Source organism: Juglans microcarpa x Juglans regia, chromosome 5S (genome assembly GCF_004785595.1).
Source record: "Juglans microcarpa x Juglans regia isolate MS1-56 chromosome 5S, Jm3101_v1.0, whole genome shotgun sequence".
Taxonomy (NCBI): Eukaryota; Viridiplantae; Streptophyta; class Magnoliopsida; order Fagales; family Juglandaceae; genus Juglans; species Juglans microcarpa x Juglans regia.
In genome coordinates, this window is record NC_054603.1 from 12,408,423 (window position 1) to 12,430,003 (window position 21,581).

Here is a 21,581-nt window from a genome sequence, read left to right on the forward strand (position 1 = left end):
GTAGATGGGAATATCTATTCTCTCCCTTTCCGATACAATCTCAAATTTTTTTTTAATGAAGAAGTACAGAAAGGGTATTGAATGAAAATAATCAAAATTGATCCATAGTAACTTTAATTGTTTGTGTTAATGTAAAAAATAATACAACAGGTCGGAAAGGAAGAAAAAATCATTCCTGGCTCACTGTGATGATTTAGGCCTAGATAGGTGTGGTTTAGAGCCCTCAGTGGTGGTTTGGAGTGACTATTCAACGTCCATACGTACATTCATAGCAGTGAATATAAATTAAATGCAGAGAAAGTAAAAGGGAGGGAAATACACAGATTAACATGGTTCGACGGTGAGCCTACGTCCACGGATCGTTTGGAGGGCAAATTCACTATAATGTGATTATTTTATAGTCTCTCATGGTCTCTTGTCCTCGCTATACAGTAGAAGTCAAAGATCTATTTTCTGAAAAATATCTTCTCTCCAAAGCTCTTGTCGCCAGGTTGAAGAGGCCGAAGAAGTGGCCAAAGTTCGAAATCATCTAGAAGTCCCCCTTTTGTATGCCCCTCCTTACTTTACGTCAAAGCTCTGCCTCCTTTATGTAACATCTCAATTTTTCTCGCGACAGCCTTTCTTTTTTCCAGCCTTTGTCTCCTCATTTCCTCCTCTCACACTTCCTTCTTGATGAGATTCCCACCCTTGGGCTGGGCTTAGAAGACCATTCTAGGCCTTGGGATATTTTATCCCCTTTAATTTGAATGCAAAATGGTTGTTTATTTACATAATTATCAAGAGAAAATATATTTGAAAGTCCATCTTAAAATTATCAAGTGAAAATGATATGTGAAAGTTCATCTAGCCAAGAAAGAATTTGTACAAATAAGATGTAAATGCAAGGCGGATGTAAATGTTAGATTACCATTTATCCAAAAAGTTTAAATTGATGGGATAAGTAGTGATTTAATATGGTATTAGAGTACGAGACTTGAGTTCTAGTTCCTATTCTATACTACACTCCATTAGTTAAATATTTCTCGTGAGAGAGCGTATTAACGAGATGAAAGAGTGTATTGAGTAGGAGTCTGCCTACATATGAGAGAGCGTATTAATGGTAAGATATAATGTAACAACCCGGCCCAATAATTCTAAGCTCGGAATATTGATATCTTTTATTGGGGCTAAATTATATTTAATGGGCCATATTGGATAAACCCACGAGCGATAAATTATTAAGATTGATTAGGAGTTTTAATTAGACTTAATAACTAAATTAAATCTCATTTATTATTTATTGAATGAGTTAGAATCTTTTAGAATTTAAAGATTGGTCATTAGAAATTTATTTCAATTTAAAATTATTACTGATTGACGTCCATTACGTAGTCTCGATCATTGCTAATCCTACATTGAATGAACTATTAGATCAAGTTTTTAAATTCGAACTCTCTTATTTAATGATAGTGACCAAGTTTAACTTGAACTTGTCGGCAATCTATTCCTACAAGAATACAACTCTACAAATCATCTTCTCATTAAAACTCTTTAACCGAATGCCTTCTCAAACTTAGCCATGGACGTCTACACCTTCCACTAGGATTCATGCCCCAATAGAACTTTCTTACAATTTTATAAATCATTTTCACATTAAAACTCTTAAATCAACTCCTTATATATACGCTTAGCCTTATGCACTTTACGTATATCTTATTCCTCTTCAAGACCCAGTATAGTTTCTGTGTAATGCCCCGTTCTCGAGGGTCCAGAGAGTTAACTCATATTACCAGATAATCAACTCCAACATTGCTAATACTCTTCCAAAAGATTCAAATCAAACGTAAACACTTCAAATTTAATTAACCACACCAACTCGTATATAAAATCCTCAATACAGCAACCCCAAAAAAATTACCAACTTCTCTACATGTCACTTATACTCACATTTCAACAATATAACTATAAAAAATTAACAATACTCATCGAAAACTTTCTATTCTTAATCCACTATTCTTAAGTCATCTCACTCAATTCTTCATAGTCCTGATCCTCAGCTGAAATATCCAACAATCATCTAAAAATATTGGAGATAAGAAGGGGGTGAGTTATCAACAACTTAGTAAGCAGAGAACATATACTAGTATGCGAACATTAGCATTTACAGATTTCAGAATACAGAACAAAACACTTTATTTTCATAATGTAGAGTCAGAACATGTTATAAAAATATCAGAGCGAAAGTTCAAAAATATTCTTATTGAAATTCTTTTGGCATAGCATAAATGACCACCATCGTACCAGAGCATCATATCGCATCAGAGGCCATGTTTAACGCCTGTGGTAGAGTTGTGCAAACCCCGGTAGCTAACCGAGCAGAAACAGAAGGTGAATCTTTCCCTTATTTATTCTCAGAGCCCCGAGTGTGCACATAGGAAAGACCACCTGAAAACCACTTTGTTTCCAAAGTGGGTGCACCAGAAACAAAACAGTTGGTACCAACCCAAACAGAAGCCACTATTAGCACCAGTGGTAGGTCAAATAGGTCACTATCCACAAACCACATCCCGATTCAGAATGCCATGCCAAAAGTTTTCAGAAATCACATTATATCAGAATACGGAACACCTTCTGTAACAACCGGGCTTTAAGCCCAGCCCGTTGGAGAAGCCCAGCCCACGAGTGGATAAGGAAGGACCGAACGACGCCGTTTGGTGAAGGGATTTAGTTTCCCTTTTATGAAAACACTGTTTCTCTTCTTCGCGTTGCCTCCCCCCAGTTCTCTGCAATTCCGGATCTCACTCACCCGTGCGCACCAACCCACGACTCTAGCAGTTGTGTTTCATCTCCTTTTACACTCAAGGTTCGGCTATTACTCAATTTTTTTCAGATTACTCAATCGGGTTCTCAGTGTTTTTTTTCTCTTCTTCTTCATCTCTTCACTATGTGCTCAACTCAAGGTTTTGAAACTTCAAATTGTTCTTCCATTGCAGATTTTTTTTTGGCTTCTTGAACAGAGTGGTAACTCCTCTCTTTTGTTTATTGTATTTTACTTCTTCTCCTTCATTCTTCTTCCGGTTCTACTCTTACGGGCTTCACTACCATTTTCGGTTTTACTCTGCTTTGACGCACACACGCACGCTACCTGTTTAGCCGTGCATCATTTAGTCAATTTTTTCCCCTTTACGTAGACCATTAATTTATTCCAGTAGAAAATTTTGTGACTTATATTTCGGATTGATGTTTTTAATTGTTAGAGCAGTGGAGTGTGTTAGAATTAAGGATGTTGATGGGTATAATCTTGGGTGTTTTGTGAGTCGGTGTTTGAAATATTATTTCAGACTCTTTGGTGTGAACAATGGATGTTTTGGAACTGGTTGTATTGAAGTTTCGTGCAAATTTTGAATTGTTGAATGATTAGAGTAATGATGCGTGCACTAAAATTGACTTATTCAAAGGTTGGAGGTAGTTTGGGTTGGATTATGTTTTAATTAATGGAGTTACTGTTGTTGGTTTTGGAAATAATTATAATTGGTTTGGTGTTATAGAAGGTGGTTGTTTTGGGTTTTAAATGTGAATGGGTGAAGAGAGTTGTTCGGGTTTAATTGTTAGGATAGTTATTGAGTTGTGAAAGGATTGTTTTGATTTATTACTTAATAAATAACAGCCTACTAGATTGGTTATTAAATGTTGGATATATATTCTTTTGTTTAGGTGGTGTTACTATTAGAGTTCCGGCTCAAGTTGTTGATAATACGAAGAAGTCAGGTAAGCAGGGTTCATATACTAGTTTTGCATAAAAAAAATATAATGAGGTTGACTTTGAAAATAAACGTGTTTGTTTTTGAAAAGAAATGATCTGAAAACAACCTTAGATGTTTATTCTGCATATGCATAAATTCAATATAAGAGAAAGTGTTTTCTGTCATGACTGGTGTAGACATGAGCTAGTTTTGTGCACTTTGTTTCTGAGCTATGTAAAAGAGCGAATAAGGAATTCTAAAAGTTTTGTTATGAACCAATGAGAATATTTTGTTTATGTTTACCTCAAATATGTGAAATGATCTGAAGCTTTTCAGTGTTTTGTTTTGATATGATGTGTCATCTGAAAATCTTGGCATGAAGTTCTGATTCTGTATATGTTTGTAATCGAATTTTCAATGAAATCCGTTCTGTTTCTGTTAAGGCCCAGCCACGGGTATAATGGTGGTTTATAACCCTACCACGGGGGTGAAACATGAAAAATGGCCCAGCCACGGGTATAATGGTGGTTTATAACCCTACCACGGGGGTGAAACATGGAATATGGCCCAGCCACGGGTATAATGGTGGTTTATAACCCTACCACGGGGGTTAAACATGGTATTGTCCCGATGTGATGCTAAGAGATGATTTAATTATAATGTTTCAGTTTGGAAATGCCAACGGATCTTCTTTTTGGAATAAGTTTATTTTTCTGAAAATGTCGCTCTAAAATTTTTGTATAAGTTTTGTTTCTGCATTCTGAAAGTAAATGTTTTGTTCGGCTTATCAAATGTTATAAATGCTCATGTTTACATGCTAGTATATGCTCTCTGCTTACTGAGTTGTTGATAACTCACCCCGTTAATCTTCATAATATTTCAGATGACATCGATAGCTCTGCCGAAGATCAGTATTAGAGTCTTTGGAGAAGATTAGCATTGTTTTGTTGTCGAGTATCTCATGATATTAGTGTTGGTGTTGGAAGTTAATTATCTTTCTTAAGTTTGCTTCAATGGATTTATACGGTTTATGGAGACTATGTTAATGTTATAAAATTTCTAGTTGTTATTTGAGACATGAAGAAGAATTGATTTTATTTGGGTTGTTGGTTTGATTATTGGATAAATGAGTTTATTTGATTTATTTAATTGAAGTATTTACGTTCGATTTGAGGTTTGAGAAAAGGGATATATTCTTGAATTTGGAAATACTCTAGCCGTGTTAGAGATGATTGTCAGGTTTTATGAGTTAACTCTCCGGACCCTCGGGGTCGGGGTGTTACACCTTCAGAACATAATAGAGTTTTCATAAATCATATCATATCAGAGTACAGAACATCTTAAGAACAGAACAGAGTTTTCAGAATTCACATCATATCAGAGTAAAGAACATCTTTAGAACATAAGAGAGTTTTCAGAAATCACAAAACATAATTTTAAGCACAAACTTTCATATTCGTTATCTTTTTCACAGTTTAGAAGCAAAATGCAAAATAGTTCATGTCTACACCAGTCATTCCAGAAAATACTTTATTCTTAAAAAGAATCTCGTGAGTAATGCAGAACAAATAATTGAGGTAGTTCAAATATATTTTCATAACAAAACATGTTTATTTTCAAAAATCAATCTCAGTCTATTTTATTTTTATGCAAATCTAGCATAGGAACCCCGCTTACCTGGACAACTTAGCTTTTCAGAATTTTCCTCAAAAATACCGAGTCGACTATAAATCGTCACCTATAAAAATAATCACATAATTTCCGTAAGTTTCCAATCAATCACAGATTTCGATATTTAAGCCTAAGCTTCTTAAATAACCTATTTTAATTCCGAAAAACTTAAAATCTTCATAATCCCAAAATATATCATCACTTCCTAAAATCACCAATATCCACCATAACCCACGTCAAACACAAAACACCAATATTTAAATCCGAAACAGCCAACAAATCTCGTAGCATAAACCAATCGCACAAACAACTCTATCATCCAATCCAACCGACCCCGTTACTCCTCGGACTCAGTCTGGCACAACCAATCAATTCACAGTAAATATGAGTTAGCGTAAAATTCATTTAAATCTCAAAAGTTCTTTGAAAAAAAAATAATTACAATGCCATAATATAATTTTTGAAAGATCATGGAGTTGTAAGAAGCGACAACGCAGCAACAAAACAGTGCCAAATGCACTGTGGCCATGGGTCTCAAAGACCCACTTTTGAATGGATGTAAACAAAGATCCGAGATTGATAGGGTTGGCTGTAGGTGGCGGCGCAAAGGGTGGTTGAAGTGCAAAGATACCAAAAAAGGAAATGGAGTTGAATGTGCTTCATCGGTGACGGATCAGAACTGGGGTTGAGTCCATTGGGTTGCTGGGAGGTGGAGGATGAAGTGGTGAGAAATGGTGGTCGGAGGTGGCGCGACGGTGGCGTAGCGGCGCAAGGAGTGCCGCGACTTGGAGAAGCTCGTGGTGGCTAACGGCGGTGCGAGGAGGGCTGGAAATGGAAGGGAGGAGTCGCCGACCGGTGGGGAAGCTGATGGGAGGGGCAGTGTCGATCACCGTCGGCTCATGGCGGCGGGCTGGGGGAGAGGAGAGACGCACGAGAAGAGAGAGGGAGAGACGGGTAGCGCGCAGGAGAAGGAGAAGAAAGAAAAAGAAAAAGAAGAGAAAAGAAAAATGAAGAAATAGAAAGAGGAAAGAGAAAATGTAGGAAAAGAAATGAGGTACAGTCCTCTCACATCTTGGGTCACAAAAATGATCCAACGGAAACGATTTTAAAACAGCAAGTGAAATAAAATAATTCAAACGTAGTGATTAAAATGAAAATAAATAATTAAATCCAACAAGAAGTTAATTTAATATGAAAAGAAAATTAAATGCATAACAATAATTAATATTAAGGAAAGATGTCAAATTTAATTTTCACAAATTAAAAATCATAAAAATAAACCCACTAAAATTTGAAAATTTAAAACAAGATAATCAAATTTTAAATTAATAATAAATAATCCTTCAATTAAAAAATACACTAAAAATACGGGGTGTTACATCCTCTCCCCCTTAAAAAAATTCCGTCCTCGAAATTTGTAAGGTCAAACATGACGCTAAAGCAGGATAGAAGATACAACCCAAAACACGCTCGAAAAGACCATACCATCAACAACTCCCAACAAGCATGAGTAATGTTCTCTCAAGTCTATTTCCATAGGCAATTCCATCATACTCGTATTAGTCCCCCAGTGGCACAACAGGTCCAATATTCCTAGGGTGACTATGATATCCAAAATCTCATTTTTCTACAAGAGCCTTAATACAACATCCAAGGAATCCCAATGATTAATAGCTCTATTTGATAATCTATACTAACCTCAATTGACTCCTATGGTGTAACTTCCAAATATTCATTGTATTCTACCTTTGGTAACCTAATAGTCATTTCCAAAGTTAAACATCAATAACATAATTGGTACAACTGAGTGATTAGTCTCCAACTACAAGTATCGTCTCAAAAATTCAAGTCACGACTAATTTCTCAAAATCAACACAAAATTTGAACTCCTAATTACAACTAAAATATCACGCTCCTGCTGCGCACTTTGATAATTCGCCACATGCATAAAATTTATGTCCTCATAAAAACAACAACATCGAGTACAAGGTGGCTCCATACCTACTGACTAGAAAACTCTTATCACATTTTGGTAGAAAAATGTTTGATCTCCCAAAACTATGAATTATTACACTTTTTCCTCAAAATCACCAAAAATGCCTTCTTGAATCTACACCAACTATCATCCTTAAATTGATATGGATCAAATCCCAAAACTTGCCATTATAACCCCGAACTAATAACAATCATTATCCAAACTAGATCAATACCTTCAATTTCCAAAGAATTAATCTCCTTGAAAATTCCTATATCAATAACTCGACTCTAATCAACCACATTTTAATGGTCACATACTAATCAGTCTCCAAAATAAATCAAGATAAGCTCACCAAGCCTGCAGACTTAAAAACTTAAATCTTATTTCAATTCAGTCCTTCAAATCTGTAATTCTAAAACCTTAAATTATACCAAAATCATTTTTCGAAATCTGTAAGATCGATGAACTTATATCCAATAATAAAACAATGGACTCCCGAATCTTTCAAAATCTAAAATATTAAATGATAACAATCATTTCTTAAAGTATGCAAAACCTTAAACTTTTGGTGAAATTCCCGTAAATCTATCCTTAAAGTTTGTTGAACTTACAACCTCCTATTCTAAAGCCTCGTGTCATACATCCACTAAATCGAAAACCTTAAATATCTTACTCCCCAAAACGATCACCCAGACCATGCCGTTCCTTTCAAACCTCGATATTATAAAAGCAAACCAAGTTGATAAAAGTTCAAGCCTACTATACTAAAAATTTATACCTAACAATAGCACTCTCAGTCGTACCATCTTCCTGCCAAAACTTAATCTTTAACTCACTTTTCAACTTCGAACTAAATGAACAAAATAAAATAAACTTAATAAATAAAATAACACGATTTCAATTCAAACAAAATAAAATCAAACAAAATGAACTAGATTCAATTTAAATAAAATAATAATAATAATAATAATAATTTCAAATTAAACCTTTAAACTTTTCTGGGACTGCACATATGGTTTTACCCATTCTTAGCCATATCTTTAACCAACTCATATAATCATTCCTACCATCAAATATTGTAAACCCGACATCGCTCTAAACTCCCGTACATCTTTAGAATCTAAACCACAAGAATCTAAACCTTAAATCTTATAAAGATGATCTCTTATAGTCCACAAAGTAAGCTTGTCGGATTAAAAAAAATCCCTAAACCTCAAAATCTCAAAACTCAATCATAAAGTCTACAACATTTAAAACCTTAAATATCCACAAAATCAGCTCTTATTCTAAACAAATTTACACCTCAAATTTGAAGTTTCTTCCTAAACTCACGGATATCCAAAACTCAAAAGTTTATAGTCTGCAGAACCTTAAACCTGGCTCTGATACTAACTGTAACGCCCTGTCTCCGAGGATCCGGAGAGTTAACTCATATTACCAGATAATCAACTCCAACGTTGCTAATACTCTTCCAAAAGATTCAAATCAAATGTAAACACTTCAAATTTAATTAACCACACTTACTCGTATATAAAATCCTCAATACAGTAACCCCAAAAAAATTACCAACTTCTCTACATGTCACTTATACTCACATTTCAACAATATAATTATAAAAAATTACTAATACTCATCGAAAGCTTTCTATTCTTAATCCACTATTCTTAAGTCATCTCACCCAATTCTTCATAGTCCTGATCCTTAGCTGAAATATCTAACAATCATCTGAAAATATTGGAGATAAGAGGGGGGTGAGTTATCAACAACTCAATAAGCAGAGAACATATACTAGTATGCGAATATGAGCATTTATAGATTTCAGAATGCAGAACAAAATACTTTATTTTCAGAATGCAAAGTCAAAACATGTTATAAAAATATTAGAGCGAAAGTTCAAAAATATTCTTATTCAAATTCTTTTGGCATAGCATAACTGACCACCATCGTACCAGAGCATCATATCGCATCAGAGGCCATGTTTAACCCTCGTGGTAGGGTTGTGCAAACCCCGGTAGCTAACCGAGCAAAAACAGAAGGTGAATCTTTCCCTTATGTATTCTCGGAGCCTCGAGTGTGCACACATGAAAGACCATAAGAAAACCACTTTGTTTCCAAAGTGGGTACACCAGAAACAGAACAGTTGGTACCAACCCAAACAGAAGCCACTATTAGCACCAGTGGTAGGTCAAATAGGTCACCCACCATCCACAAACCACATCCCAATTCAGAATGTCATGCCAAAAGTTTTCAAAAATCACATCATATCAGAATACGGAACACCTTCAGAACATAATAGAGTTTTCAGAAATCATATCATATCAGAGTACAGAACATCTTTAGAACAGAATAGAGTTTTCAGAAATCACATCATATCAGAGTAAAGAATATCTTCAGAACATAACAAAGTTTTTAGAAATCACAAAACATAATTTTATGCACAAACTTTCATATTCGCTCTCTTTTTCATAGTTTAGAAGCAAAATGCAAAATAGCTCATGTCTACAACAGTCATGCCAGAAAATATTTTATTCTTAAACAAAATCTCATGAGTAATGCAGAATAAATAACTGAGGTAGTTCAAATATATTTTCATAACAAAACAGGTTTATTTTCAAAAATCAACCTCAGTCCATTTTATTTTTATGCAAATCTAGCATAGGAACCCCGCTTACCTGGATAACTTAGCTTTTCAGAATTTTCCTAAAAAATGTCGAGTCGACTATAAATCGTCACCTATAAAAATAATCACATAATTTCTGTAAGTTTCCAATCAATCACGGATTTCGATATTTAAGCCTAACCTTCTTAAATAACATATTTTAATTCTTAAAAACTTAAAATCTTCATAATCCCAAAATATATCATCACTTCCTAAAATCCCCAATATCCACCATAACCCACGTCAAACACAAAACACCAATATTTAAATCCGAAACAGCCAACAAATCTCGTAGCATAAACCAATCACACAAACAACTCTATCATCCAATCCAACCGACCCCCTTACTCATTGGACTCAATCCGGCACAACTGTGGCGCCCCCAATCCCCCTTATATAAATACACGGGGATCGAGACGCCAGGATGGTGACAACACGGTCACACATCCCAACGAAGTGCTAGTGTGTGTACATGCAACAGTGTACAAATAAAATAACGCAGCGGATAGTCAACTAAGTACCAGAATTTATTTACAATCAAACATCAATAAAAATTTAAATAGCAGTTATACAGTCATCCATAAAATAATTTTACAATAGTTTAAGATATACAAACGAGTGATCCCAGATCACTCGTCAGGCGGAGCCGTCTCCTCAGGCTCGCCCTCCTCCTCCTCATCAGCATCAAAATCTGCGTTACCACAAAATGGTCTCGCAGGTAAGTATAACCCAAACAACAACGTAATATAAAATGCATTAAATGCAACTAACGTGCATGCACATGAAAATATGCATTTTCCACAAAACATCATTTTCCCCGAAAATGATAATTTTCCAACACACACCAAAATCTCATTTTGGTCCAAATTATCCGTAAAACATTTTCCCAGAAAATGATTTACCCAAAAAAAACAACTCGCACTATTTTCCCAGAAAATAGTGCATTAATCCCAAATGCACCATGCATTATTTCCATATGCACCATGGCCTCCCCTATGGACCATCCGCACGTCCTGGCTTCGTAGCGGTGCTCAGTTCCGCGCCCAGCGCGTACATGGCCAAGCACCCACACTACGCAACGAGCGATGCCCAGTTCCGCGCCCAGTGCGTACGTGGCCAGACATCCTCTAGTCCCCGCCAGCAGAAGGACCACGGAGTCGGCACGAGACCATCTCGTCCGATCCCATTGTCGCCCGGCGACAATCCAGGGGACGTTACTCAGTATATTCCGCTCCCGAGTAACCAGAGGAGCTCCACCGAGTTAATGCCCCATCTCTGCTTGGGGTCGTGATACACACGCACCAAAAATATTATCACATAAAATCATAGCTTTTCAAATCACATGAACATGAATGCAATACACGAAAACCCAGTTTTCTTTTACAAACATGATCATGCATGAAATAATGAAATGCACATGTACCAACACAATATATAACATCTATCAATGAACAATACTAACAAATCCAACCAACCCATCAACAACCAATATCCAATGCAACCAAATCAACCAAACAACTCCAATCACAAATCCATCCGACCCCCGAACTCCTCGGACTCAGTCCGGCATGCCAAAAACACAGTGAAATGGGTTAGTGCAAAAATACATTTAAATTACGAATGTTCTTTAGAGAAATACTTACAGTGCAATATAATAATTTCCGGAGGATCACGAAGCTGCAAGTGGTGATGTCTGAGCAACACCACAGTGTAAAATACACTGTGGCCGTGGGTCACAGATACCCACTTTTCAACGAGGACAAACGAAGACCCAAAAATGGTAGGGTGGGGCCTAGGGAGGTCGGTGAAGCTAGTGGTGGTGGTGGTTTGCCGTGGGTGGCGGCGCAAGCGGTGGTTTTAGGCAAAAAATGTGCAAATCGGAGATGGACTTGGTGGGGCTTCAACGGTGACGGATCGGAGCTGGGGTTGGGTCCAATGGGTTGCTAAGAGGTTGAGAATGAAGTGGTAGGAAGATGGTGGCCAATGGCGGTGCGACGGCGGCGCAACGGCGGCGCAACGGCGGAAAGAGTGCCGCGGCTTCGAAGGGCTACTGGTGGTTAACGGCGGCACGGATGGAGGTGAGATTGGTGGGGTGAGGTCGCCGGCAGCTGGGGAAGCTAGCGGGCTGGGCGGTGAAGGCCACCGCCAGCTCACGGCGGCGCTGGCGTGAAGGTGGCCCGCGGCTTCGTGGGGTGCGTGTGGGCTACCGGCGGCGAGGTAGGGGCTGAGATTTGGGGAGTGAGGTCGCCGGAGGGAGGGGGAGCTGGTCGGACTGGCGGTATCGCGCACGGCGGCGCGACAGCGGCGGGCTGGGCGGTGAGGAAGAACGGACGGAGAGAGAGAGAGAGAGAGAGAGAGAGGAAGAGTCGCGCGCGAGAAGGAAAGCCAGCAGGAGAAAAAGAAAAGAAAAGAAAAAAAAGAAAAGAAGAAAAGAAAAAGAAAAGGAAAAGAAAAATAGAGGGAAAAGAAATGAGGTCCAATCCTCATAACTTGGGTCACGAAAATGATCCAACGGAAACGATTTCAAAACCTCAAGTTAAATAAAATAATTTAAACGTAATGGTAAAGTCAAATTGAAATAATTAAATCCCACAGTAATTAAATAAATATTAAAAGAAATTTAAATGCATAACAATAAATAAATATTAAGAAAGCACATAAAAAATAATTTTCACCAAATAAAAATCATGGAAATAAACTCATTCAAAATCCAACCAATTTTAAAATACGAGAATAAAATTTAAATAAATAAAAATAATCCTTTAGTAAAAATACACTAAAATGCGGGGTGTTACATCCTCCCCCCCTTAAATAAAATTTCGTCCTCGAAATTGGCAAGGTCAACATTAAGACTAAGACAGGAATAAGATTCAACTAAGAGCAGACTAAGAACATACCACCAAAATAGTCTGGCAAGGCCACTCCATAAGCAACAAACCCAACCTTCCCTACGATCTGAAAATGGCCAACATATCTTGGACATCAACAATCGCCCAAATAGAGTTCTTCCCACTAGGAGTCCTCGGCAAACCCACAATAAAATTCATAGAAATATCATCCCACTTCCACTCTGGAATAGGGAGAGGTTGAAGTCTACCAGTAGGTCTTTTGATGCTCAGCCTTAACTTGACGGCACGTAGCACATTTCTCAATGAACATGGCAATATCCAATATACTCGTTTTAGTCCCCCAATGACACATCACGACCAGTATTCCTAGAGTGACTGCTATCCAAAAATCTCATTTTCTCGAGAACCTTAATACAACATCCAATAAATTCCAATGATCAATAGATCCATACAATAATATGTGCCAACCTCAATCAATTCCTATGCTCCAACTTCTAAACCTTCATGGAATTCTACTATTGGAAACCTAATAGCCACTTCCAATGTTAACCATCAATAACAAATTGCACAACCAAATGATTAATCTCCAATTACAAGTATCTTCTCAAAATTCAAGTCACCATTAATTCTTCAAATCAGCACAATTTGAACTCCTGACTACAACAAAAATACCACGCTTCTGCTGCGCACTCTGATATTCGCCACATTCATAAAACTTACGTCCTCATGAAACTAACACCAAGAGTACAAGGTGGCTCCATTCCTACTAACCAAAACCCTTATCACAATTTGGTAGAAAAACACTCTCTCTCCCAAAACCATGAGTTCTAACTCAAATTCCTCAATTAATTTCTACTGCCTTGATCAAAATCAAATTCTATAAAATACATCTATGATCATTGACAGAAAACCAATATCAACCAACCTCAGCATCCCAAATTAAAAATAAGCAACCTCAAACCAAAATACATCCGTCTCACCTACGATAAGGAACATACTTTAAAAGACTCAATTCCAACCTAGCGAATCAAAAAGAGTGCCTAGAGACTTCTACCCAACAACCTAAACCCGAAAGCTCATCATCTACCTTCTAAACAACATCTAATCTAACGGTGACTAAACTCACAACGAACCACCATTGATTTCACCAAAACATTAACAAAAACCTCCTTGGTAACTCGCCCACCTATTTCTACTCCAATAAGCTAGTATTAACACAACTAGTTCCTTCAATAGCACATCACTATTAAACCTCAGGGCAAACCATACTGATCAAATCTTCAATCTACCAAAAGCCATTGCAAAGCACCCAGGGATCCTAATGCTTTATTAACTCACATACTTAATCATATCATTCATCGCTAACGTCTAAACTTCAACTTCCAAGATCTTATCATATACCATACGTGACATCCTATCAATCTCTCTTCAAGTTAAATAACAATGTCCTTCATTCAACCAACTAGATGCTCAAACTCCAAAAGAAAGTATAACCTTAAAATTTAAATTCCTAGGTAACCTCAAGTCACAATTAATTCCTGAAGATAATCACAATAACTATTCCCAACCATGATTCATTGAGTAACCCACTTCAATTGCACACTTCGATCAACTCCCCAAAAACTCCAAGCCAAAGTCTCTTGAATTACTACTATTGTGTCGACTCCTCTTCCACACCTACCAAAACCACTTCTTTCAAACCAAAATGAGACTAGGATCTATACTCTCCGAAATCCATAACCACTCACCACTACTATACATCAATCTTACGCACCCTTAGCCAAAACCAATAATCCTCCAAACGTGCAGGTGATCCTCATTACCATTTCCATCACTAAACCTATATCCTCGAAATCAATAAGAATCATTTCTTAAATCGTCACCATCTATTATCCTTAAAATTGATATAAATTAAATCCTCAACCTGACACTGTAACCTCGTGCTAAAAACAATTATTAACCGAACTAGATCAATATCTTCCATTTCCAAAGAAATTCTCCCCTAAAAATTCTCATATCAGTAACTTAACTCAGATCAATCCTATTTTAATTCAGCCGTTCAACTCTGCAGTTCTAAAACGTTAACCCAGATATAAATCATTTCCTGAAATCCTCAAGATCGATGAACTCAAATTTAAAACATTCTCCTTATAAAACTTGTAAATTCTAAAACCCCAAATATTATCAAATTGCTTATCGAGATTGGCAAAATCAAAAACTTCTAGTCTAAGTAATCTCTTAATTGCTTGTTGAACCTACCAGCTTAAATCCCATTAACTTATTTTCTAAAAAACTATGGGGCCACAAACCTTAGATGAACTTCTCATAAATCTAACATTGACATTCGTTGAACTTACAACCTCCTACCTCAAAGACTCATTACCTAAATTCTACGGAACCTAAATCCTCAATTATCCCAAGCAATTAAAAACTATTCCCCTCCTTAGCAGCAACTTGAGTACCTAATCCAAAGAGTTCTCCCAGACCCTGATGTTCAAGCCTCGATATTAAAACAACCAATCACCAAGAGTTCAGGCCTACTATACCAATGTTTAAGCCTAACAATGGCCTTCTCAGTCGTACCATCTTCCTGTCATAACATAACCCTTAACCCGCCTTTCAATTCGAACAAAACAAAATAAAATAAAATTCCATAAATAAAATAACATACAAATAAATAAATAAATAACAAAATTATTATACAATAAAATAAATAAACACCAAAATTATTATACAATAAAATAAATAAACAACCAAATTATTATACAATAAAATAAATAAACAACAGAATTATTATACAATAAAATAAATAAAGCCAATAAAACCATACTCAACCAAAGGTAAACACTAATTATAGCAAATAAATCAAATAACATCAATTAACATAAAATAAAATAGCAATAAACTCATAATATAAAATAAATAACTTAACTTACACCACTTAAACAAAAATTTTATTATTTTGAAATAATAATAAAAAAAATTTTCTGGTACTATCCTAAGGGACATGTGGTTTTACCCAGAGCCGAACTGCTCTGATACCACCTGTGGCGCCCCCAATCCCCCTTATATAAATACACGGGGATCGAGACGCCAGGATGGTGACAACACGGTCACACATCCCAACGAAGTGCCAGTGTGTGTACATGCAACAGTGTACAAATAAAATAACGCAGCGGATAGTCAACTAAGTACCAGAATTTATTTACAATCAAACATCAATAAAAATTTAAATAGCAGTTATACAGTCATCCATAAAATAATTTTACAATAGTTTTAGATATACAAACGAGTGATCCCAGATCACTCGTCAGGCGGAGCCGTCTCCTCAGGCTCGCCCTCCTCCTCCTCATCAGTATCAAAATCTGCGTTACCACAAAATGGTCTCGCAGGTAAGTATAACCCAAACAACAACGTAATATAAAATGCATTAAATGCAACTAACATGCATGCACATGAAAATATGCATTATCCACAAAACATCATTTTCCCCGAAAATGATAATTTTCCAACACACACCAAAATCCCATTTTGGTCCAAATTATCCGTAAAACATTTTTCCAGAAAATGATTTACCCAAAAAAAACAACTTGCACTATTTTCCCAGAAAATAGTGCATTAATCCCAAATGCACCATGCATTATTTCCATATGCACCATGGCCTCCCCTATGGACCATCCGCACGTCCTGGCTTCGTAGCGGTGCTCAGTTCCGCGCCCAGCGAGTACATGGCCAAGCACCCACACTACGCAACGAGCGATGCCCAGTTCCGCGCCCAGCGCATACGTGGCCAGACATCCTCTAGTCCCCGCCAGCAGAAGGACCACGGAGTCGGCACGAGACCATCTCGTCCGATCCCATTGTCGCCCGGCGACAATCCAGGGGACGTTACTCAGTATATTCCGCTCCCGAGTAACCAGAGGAGCTCCACCGAGTTAATGCCCCATCTCGGCTTGGGGTCGTGATACACACGCACCAAAAATATTATCACATAAAATCATAGCTTTTCAAATCACATGAACATGAATGCAATACACGAAAACCTAGTTTTCTTTTACAAACATGATCATGCATGAAATAATGAAATGCACATGTACCAACACAATATCTAACATCCATCAATGAACAATACCAACAAATCCAACCAACCCATCAACAACCAATATCCAATGCAACCAAATCAACCAAACAACTCCAATCACAAATCCATCCGACCCCCGAACTCCTCGGACTCAGTCCGGCATGCCAAAAATACAGTGAAATGGGTTAGTGTAAAAATACATTTAAATTACGAAAGTTCTTTGGAGAAATACTTACAGTGCAATATAATAATTTCCGGAGGATCACGAAGCTGCAAGTGGTGATGTCTGAGCAACACCACAGTGTAAAATACACTGTGGCCGTGGGTCACAGATTCCCACTTTTCAACGAGGACAAACGAAGACCCAAAAATGGTAGGGTGGGGCCTAGGGAGGTCGGTGAAGCTAGTGGTGGTGGTGGTTTGCCGTGGGTGGCGGCGCAAGGGGTGGTTTTAGGCCAAAAATGTGCAAATCGGAGATGGACTTGGTGGGGCTTCAACGGTGACTGATCGGAGCTGGGGTTGGGTCCAATGGGTTGCTAAGAGGTCGAGAATAAAGTGGTAGGAAGATGGTGGCCAATGGCGGTGCGACGGCGGCGCAACGGCGGAAAGAGTGCCGCGGCTTCGAAGGGCTACTGGTGGTTAACGGCGGCACGGATGGAGGTGAGATTGGTGGGGTGAGGTCGCCGGCGGCTGGGGAAGCTAGCGGGCTGGGCAGTGAAGGCCACTGCCGGCTCACGGCGGCGCTGGCGTGAAGGTGGCCCACGGCTTCGTGGGGTGCGTGTGGGCTACCGGCGGCGAGGTAGGGGCTGAGATTTGGGGAGTGAGGTCGCCGGAGGGAGGGGGAGCTGGTCGGACGGGCGGTGTCGCGCACGGCGGCTCGACGGCGGCGGGCTGGGCGGTGAGGAAGAACGGACGGAGAGAGAGAGAGAGAGAGAGAGAGAGAGAGAGGAAGAGTCGCGCGCGAGAAGGAAAGCCAGCAGGAGAAAAAGAAAAGAAAAGAAAAAAAAGAAAAGAAGAAAAGAAAAAGAAAAGGAAAAGAAAAATAGAGGGAAAAGAAATGAGGTCCAATCCTCATAACTTGGGTCACGAAAATGATCCAACGGAAACGATTTCAAAACCTCAAGTTAAATAAAATAATTTAAACGTAATGGTAAAGTCAAATTGAAATAATTAAATCCCACAGTAATTAAATAAATATTAAAAGCAATTTAAATGCATAACAATAAATAAATATTAAGAAAGCACATAAAAAATAATTTTCACCAAATAAAAATCATGGAAATAAACTCATTCAAAATCCAACCAATTTTAAAATACGAGAATAAAATTTAAATAAATAAAAATAATCCTTTAGTAAAAATACACTAAAATGCGGGGTGTTACAACAACCAACCAATTCACAGTAAATATGAGTTTGCGTGAAATACATTTAAATCTCAAAAGTTCTTTGAAAAAAAAATTCTTACAATGCCATAATATAATTTTTGAAAGATCACGGAGTTGTAAGAAGCGACAACGCAGTAACAAAACAGTGCGAAATGCATTGTGGCCATGGGTCTCAAAGATCCACTTTTGAACGAGTGCAAACGAAGACCCGAGATTGATAGGGTAGGGCCTAGGGATGTCGGTGAAACTAGTGGTGGTGGTGGTTGGCCGTGGGTGGCGGGGCAAAGGGTGGCTGAAGTGCAAAGATACCCAAAACGGAAATGGAGTTGGATGTGCTTCATTGGTGACGGATCGAAGCTGGGGTTGAGTCCATTGAGTTGTTAGGAGGTGGAGGATGAAGTGGTGAAGAAATGGTGGTCGGAGGTGGCGCGACAGCGGCGCTGCGGCGCAAGGAGTGCCGCGACTTGGAGAAGCTCGTGGTGGCTAACGGCGGTGCGAGGAGGGCTGGAAATGGAAGGGTGGGGTCGCCGACCGGTGGGGAAGCTGATGGGAGGGGCGCTGTTGGTCACCGCCGGCTCACAGTGGCGGGCTGGGGGAGAGGGGCGATGCACGGGAAGAGAGAGGGAGAGACGAGTCGCGCGCGGGAGAAGGAGAAGAAAGAAAAAGGAAGAAAGAGAAAGAGGAAAGAGAAAATGTAGGAAAAGAAATGAGATCCAATCCTCACATCTTGGGTCATAAAAATGATCCAAACGAAACGATTTTAAAACAGCAAGTGAAATAATATAATTCAAACGTAGTGATTAAAATGAAAATAAATAATTAAATCCAACAAGAAGTTAATTTAATATGAAAAGAAAATTAAATGCATAATAATAATTAATACTAAGGAAAGATGTCAAATTTAATTTTCACAAATTAAAAATCATAAAAATAAACCCACTAAAATTTGAAAATTTAAAACAAGATAATCAAATTTTAAATTAATAACAAATAATCATTCATTTAAAAAATACACTAAAAATACGGGGTGTTACATTCTGCTTACCCAAAATCATGTAAAACTCCTCTAGTCCACCAACATCCCTAACGTTTTCTCTCTCCTTCTATTTTATGTGATCGATTTCATGTCGAAAAATATTAGATTAACGCTGCAAGATAAGTAGTTTGATTATAAATTAAGATTAACATACATTAGCTAGTCATATATATTATTATTATTAAAGCCAGTTCTTTAGAAGACAGTGTTTACGTACCACGCATGTCATAATATTTGCAAGCACACCATTAATCATGTTTCATTCTACATATTATAGTTATGTATGTATTATGCATCTCACGTTGCATAAGGCACATAAACTATCTTAAGTTCAAACGTAAGATAATATCAGATTAGTTAATCAGATGACCATTTAGATACAAGGTACCAATACACGTTCATGGTGGTCGTGCAAGACACGGACTCAAACGTGGTCCTCTGTAGTACGCTAGAGTAATGCACAATCAGCTTCCTTTACTGCAACAGGGGAAGTTAATGCACAACCTTGCACACAAGGTTAAGTATGTTGGCCAGCCAGATAAGTCAGCTCAATTAGTTAAATCATATCAATCAGTTAATTTAGATAAATCAAGACACATGATGCATAGCATAAGCATCAGTATGATCAATCATGATTTTAAGTTCTTAGTATAAAATATTTTATGAAAAATCTTATGTTAAGTATGTTTATGTCATGATGAGTTTCTTATTGAGTCATCGACCCATTTTTGTTTGTTTATATGTTTTTAAACCACCCCAGATTAGAATATTTATGAAGGTAGAGCTGTAGGATGAAACTTAGTCTAGGGAGGAGTGACAGTGACTTAGATCATGTATATAGATTTTAAGTTATGATTTTTATGACATAGATTTTGAGAAATCTTAATAAATGTTTTTGCATACTCTCATTGGTGATTTCAGTATTTTAATACAAAATGACTATATTTATTATAAGGAATCTTTGTACTTGGCGCTTCCAAATAAAATAAAAATATTTTTAAGTCAGGTTTAGTAATAACACTCCGGTTTCTCTGAAAATTTCTAAAAGTGATTTTCTTTTTAAACCTTAGGAGTGGAGTGTTACATTTAAATAATTAAATCTAATTCAACTTATAAGTAGTTTATCTTCTCGGCAAGAGATAATTTAATAGTTATTAAAGTGAGCCCACAGTCAATATCTTCATGCCATCGATGCTCTTGTTCTTATCACACCTGAAGAATACAAGCTAGGCCGTGGTTTAGGTATTAAACAAAGAGAGTAATGGCCACAATAAGCCTGGTTTGAATAATGAAATTAGATGAAATAATCTGTTAATAGTAAAAAACAAGGCCCATGCAAAAATCATAACTTAAAATCTCAATAAATAATCGAGGTCATTGTCCCAACTCCCTAGATTAAGTCTCGTCATGTAGCTCTATCTTCATAAATATTTTGACTTGGGGTGGTTTAAAAATATAAAAAGAAACTAACTTAAGTCGTTGACTCAATAAGAAACTCATCATAGTATAAACATATTTAACATAAAGTTTTTTATAAAATATTTCATGTGGAGAAATTAAAATCATGACGGTTCATATGTATGCTATGACATACATGAATTATCTTGGCTTATCTAACTTATCTTACTTATCATATTGGCTCACACGCTTAATCCTGTGTGCAAGGTTGTGCATTCGCAAGGGAAGCCGCTTGTAGATGTAAAAGTTTGGCTAGGACTAGGTAACTAAGTTGATAAATTTGGATAGGATTAGGTGACTAAAATGATAGAGTTTATCCTAGGATTAAGTTTGTAATTTTGGATGAATGTAAAATTTATTGATTTTATCTATAACAATATTAAGTTTATTTATGAGGTACTAGAGGTTATTTAGATAAGTCATAAGTGTGAAAATCGAGTACCAAGGAATCTGCACTTATCCAAAGAAGAAGTTGAACTGAAATCCATTACTGCGGAGAAGATTTATCGCGAGATGTTAGGAGACATTTTCGCGACAGACTTGCCCCATCACTAGTGTCCTACTGAAACTAAAATTACTTTCAGATTATTTATTTAAGGGACCCTATTGATTAGGATCTATAGAGATTCAAATCTAAATATTTTCTAGAGCACTTTCGAGTGCATATTTTGGTGAAAAGATTCTTTGGAGAATTTTCATATTGTTTCTCTCAAAAAGTGTGATCATGCTCCATGTTGGAGA

General features: G+C 37.3%; 1 long non-coding RNA gene across 1 annotated transcript; it reads left to right on the forward strand.

Annotated features, from left to right (window-relative positions):
• The first annotated feature begins 5,983 nt into the window (after nucleotides 1-5,983).
• LOC121266892 lies at nucleotides 5,984-18,791 on the forward strand. Its single transcript, XR_005940934.1, has 2 exons — nucleotides 5,984-6,102; nucleotides 18,734-18,791. It is a non-coding gene; the product is annotated as an uncharacterized LOC121266892 (long non-coding RNA).
• The last annotated feature ends 2,790 nt before the right edge of the window (nucleotides 18,792-21,581 follow it).